Source organism: Psammomys obesus, unplaced genomic scaffold, assembly GCF_907164565.1.
Source record: "Psammomys obesus unplaced genomic scaffold, mPsaObe1.curated_primary_1811, whole genome shotgun sequence".
Taxonomy (NCBI): Eukaryota; Metazoa; Chordata; class Mammalia; order Rodentia; family Muridae; genus Psammomys; species Psammomys obesus.
The window spans coordinates 16911937-16917254 of NW_026585686.1; positions in this window are offsets into that span (position 1 = coordinate 16911937).

Below are 5318 nucleotides of genomic sequence, written 5' to 3' on the forward strand. Positions count from 1 at the left end.
GCAAAGCCTGTCAAACCAGAGCGACCATCAAGAAGCACAACACAACACAGCTGGGTGAGAAAGTCAACCAGGAAAGTAACTGATCTAAATTCTAGCGAGGCAATACATTTGCCAAATCTGATTTGATGGTTTTGAACTGGTGTTGCAAACTGTACTTCTCCATCAGCAGAGTTTGCTACAGAAAACATCACAGGGAAAATTTTTTTTAAAACAGATCCAGTCAAGACAGAAAAATTGATTTATGTAATCTTTATTTTAAATCAAATATGTAATTTCACTGTCTTTGTTATTGTGAATTTAATTTTTAAATAAAAAATAAATTTCATTTTAAACATCATAAAATATTTTACTTGTGATAATTGTAATTTTTGTGATAATTTTGTGATAATTGATCTATGCGTACATTGTGTTTGCATCATTTCCACCCTTTCTTCTTCCCCTTCCAACTTCTCCTATTCAACCTCCCTTCTCTCTTGACTTCATCAGCTCCTTTTCTCTAAACAGCATGTGTGTGTGTGTGTGTGTGTGTGTGTGTGTGTGTGTGTGTGTTTGCGTGTTTGCGCGCATGCACGCATGCAACTTACAGAGTCCATTTAGTGGTTGCTTGTGTGTACACAGGTTTAGGACTTACTACTCGGGGTTAGATGACCTGTCAGGGACTTGTTCCCACAGAAAAGTGAGTCTCCCCCATTGTCATTGGCTTTTCGTCTAGGGGTGGGACTTTGTGATATTTTTTCCTGAGTATATTGGCTCTAATGCTATGTATGCCTAATCAATATCATCTGATGCCCATGTAAAATGAGAATTTGTTGTAAATTCATTGTAGAAAGAAAACATATGTTAAACTAAAGGAGCACTAAAGGCTATGGTGAGTGGGCCAGATCAGTTTGCTGAAAATGAAAACGATGAGGTTAATTTTAGAGAGATACCTTCACATATGCAATCAAAAGCATGCATGTATTTTACCTACAAACTCGACTACACTAAATGCTCCACAGAGATTTCCAGATTCCCAAGTTCATCTGAAACTGCATTGAACTGCTGGTGGCTGCACACTTCTTTGATTGTTAAGTAAAATAAATTATAATAAACTTTTTCTAGGATTTAATACCTTTAGTTCACTCAATAATTGTCCATATATAACATGTTGCCTATATTCAATTGAACTCTAAAGTTAACTGCTCAGCAGGTTCCTCTGTAGTGTACATAGCAGAGTTGAAATTGGTTTGCTACATCAACAAATTCAAGATGTTTCACAAGCCATGAAATATACAAATAATGCCAGGTTATTGGTGGTTTGCTTCCCTCTTTGGGAGTGACCTTTAAAATTAGAGCAGTGATATAGCAAATGCTAGAATATAAGCATAAATGAACTAATTTTACAGGTAAATACAAGGCTATGTATTTAGATACTTAAGAATCAGGTCTAATTTTACAGCCACCAAGGATTGCTAGAGTTATGCAAATAATTGTACAAAAATATTTTATAACTTAGCCAAACATTGATTTTTATAACTCAAAGAATAAAAGTTAAATTTTTATGTGTTTTTTATAAACTGCTGTAGTTTTATTTATTTTTTAAATTTTTTATTTAACTTTTATTAATTACACTTTATTCATTTTGTATCCCCCCATAAGCCCCTCCTTCCTCCCCTCTCAATCCCACCCTCCCTCCCCTTTCTGCATGAATGCCCCTCCCCAAGTCCACTGATAGGGGAGGTCCTCCTCTCTTTCTTTCTGATCTTAGTCTACCAGTTCTCATCAGAAGTGGCTGCTTTGTCATCTTTTGTGGTCTGGTAAGGCTGCTCTCCCCTCAGGGGGAGGTGATCAAAGAGCAGGCCAATCAGATTATGTCAGAGGCAGTCCCTCTTCCCATTACTATGTAACCCACTTGGACACTGACCTGCCATGGGCTACATCTGTGAAGGGGTCTTAGGTTATCTCCATGAATAGTCCTTGGTTGGAGTATGAGTCTCTGGGAAGTTCCCTGTGTTCAAATTTTCTGGTTCTGTTGCTCTCCTTGTGGAGTTCCTGTCCCTCCAGCTCTTACTATTTCCCACTTCTTATATAAAATCCCATTCACTCTGCCCGACAGTTGGCCATCAGGCTCACCATCTGCTTTGATAGTCTGCAGGGCAGAGGCTTTCAGAGGCCCTCTGTAGTTTTAAATGAATCTTATGCTTTGTTAATTGCTACAATTTAAGTACTTTATTTAAAGGCATGTTTGAAAAATTAAAAGGTACAACTTTTTCCATTTATTTATTTATTCACTTTATAGCCTGATCCCAGCCCCCTCCCCCCTCTCTTCCCAGTCCTTCCCTCACGCCCGCTCCCTCAAGTTCCCTCTTTCCTTCTTCTCAGAGAAGGTGAGACCCCAAAAGGGTACCAACCCACCTTGAACAGTCTCAAGACTAAGCTCATCCTTTCCTATTGAAGTTAGTAAAGGTAGCCCAGCTACAGAAAAGGGCTCCAAAGGCAGACAAAAAAAGTCAGAGATAGACCCTACTCTCATTATTTGGGGACCTATAAGATGAACAAGCTGCAAATCTACTACATATGTGTAGGGATTCTAGGTCCAGCCTATACATGTTCTTTGGTCATACAGACCCTGTGCGCTCCCATGGGCCCAGGTTAGTTGACTCTGTAGGTCTTCTTATTATGTCCTGGACCCCTCCAGCTCCTTCAATACTTCCTCCCACTCTTACACAAAACTCCACAAGCTTGGTCTATTGCTTGGCTGTGGATTTCTGCATTTGTTTCCATAAGCTGCTAGGTGAAGCCTCCCAGAAGCCAGTTATGCTAGGTTCCTGTCTGCAAGCATAGCAGAGAATATGGGGTGGATCTCAACTTTGGCCAGTCATTGGGTTGACATTCTCTCAGTTTCTGCTCCATTTCATCCCTACACTTTTTGTAGGCAAGACCAATTTTGGGTTAAAGGTTTTATGGGTGGGTAAGTGTCCTCCTCCCTCCACTGGAAGTCTCACCTGGATACAGAAGGTGGCAACTTCAGTCTCTATATCTCCGACTGCTCTGAGTCTCAGCTAGGGTTACCCCCATAGACTCTGGGAAGCTTCCTTATCTCAGAGATGCCTCCTCCCACTGATTTCCATTCTCTCTACCAGTCCCTCCAACACACGATCCCCACCAAGTTCAGATGTATATTTTATTTTTCCTTCTGAGTGTGATTCAAGCCTCCTCCATTGGGCCCTCCTTGGCTTCTTTGGGTCTGTAGATTGTAGACATACCACACTATACCTATCCCTGCCCTGCCAGATCCACCTGGGGCACAACCAGCAAAGGATTGCTGCACAGTGTCTTAGGAGACCCATCATCCACATTCCTGATTAGACCTACAGGACCCAATAATATTCAGGTCTGCCCAACCCCAGGAATTTACAGGTTAGTTATCCCCACCCTGCTCCACCAGTCTCCTCCCTACTGGATCCACCGGGGGCACAGCCAGCAGAGAAGAGCTGCATGCAGTCCTTTGAGCCCCATTGCCTGCATTCCTAAAGAGACCCACAGGATCCCAGGAACATCCAGCTCCATGTCTGGACACCACACAAGGCCTGCCACATGAGGAACATCCAGCCCAAGGCTACTGAAGACCTGCTGCACCAGGAACATCCAGGTTAGTCCTACCCTCCTGATACCTGCTATGCCAGGAACATCTAGGGACAACCAAATGGCTAATGGCTGGTGTAAAAACACAATCAACATGAGCCACAGTAATAAGACACCTTGGAAGCACAGTTATCCTACTACAGCAAGCCCCAAACATCCTAACATAATCAAACTACAAGAAAATGACCTTAAATCTGATCTTATAAACATAATAGAGGCCTTTAAGCAGGAAAGGAACAGGTCAATTAAAAAAATAAAGGAAAATATAATCAAATCAATAAATCCTTTAAAAAAATACAGGAAAACACAAATACATGCAGGAAATGAGTAAAAATATTCAAGATGTGAAAATAAAAGTAGAGACAGCCAGTTGTGTTGGTGCACACCAGTAGGATTTGCTGAAGGAGGCAGAGAGAGGAGGATCATGAGTTCAAGGCCAGCCTGGGCTACACAGTTTGGGGCTGGAGAGATGGCTCAGAGGTTAAGAGCACTAGCTGCTCTTTCAGAGGTTCTGAGTTCAATTCCCAGCAACCACATGGTGGCTCACACCATGAGATCCGGTGTCTTTTTTTGGAGAGCAGGAGTACATGCAGACAGAATACTATATAAATAATGCATAAATAAATATTTTTAAGTAGAGACAATAAAAAAAAACCACACAAACTGAAGATGAAAAACCTAGGGAAGAGAATAGGAACAACAGTTGCAAGCCTCACCAACAGAATACAAGAGATGGAAGAGAGATTCTCAGGCACAGAGGATAAGACAGAAAAAAAAAGTGATATTCCAGTAAAAGAAAATCAGGGATAGTGATATTTCCACACGTTCTTTTATTGTACAGGATAATTTTATTATTATTATAAAATTATTTTATAATTTTATTCTGGACTTTTTGTTATTCCACATGAAGCTGAAAATTGTTCATTCAAGGTCTATAAGGAATTGTGTTGATATTTCATTCTGGGGGGAGGGAATTGCATTAAATCTGTAGATTGCTTTTGATGGCCATTTTTACTGGTAATCCTACAATCCATGAGCATGGGAGATCATTCCATTTTCTGATTTCTTCCTCAATTTTTTTCTTCAGAGACTTAAAGGTCTTGTCATACAGGTATTTTACTTGCTTGGTTGGAGTTACAAACTAGAAACAACATAGATGTCCCTCAACCAAAGAATGATGCACAGATGTTATTACTAATCTTTTGTATTAAAGGTTGGCTTTGAAGCTCATTTATCAATAATTATTGCTATAGCTATTATCAATGTTCTAAAAGAGCAAACAGGCATAAATATTGTTCATGAAATTTTCCTGGGGAGAGTGAAGAAATGTTCACTTACTCCAGAAAGAGGATTAACAATAGATCAAAGTAATGGTCTGTGCAAATGTGATATCTCAACACAAACACTCAAAGATATAGAGAAAAAGCAATGCTATTTAGTTTAATTTCACTATGGAAGCTTATATAATTCTTCAACAACCCATCCTCTATAAAACTCAGCTAACAAATATGCTTTGACTGTAGTCACTGTGATGCTATAGCAGCAAATAGATGGAAAGTGTCATATGATATGTTAAACTAAATTTAATAGGTTTGGCTGTGAGTGTTAATTTATTTAACTTATCTGTGCTCTGTATGTCATAAGTACACAGGCATAAATAAAAAAAAATCTATACCTACACAATAAACAGTTCA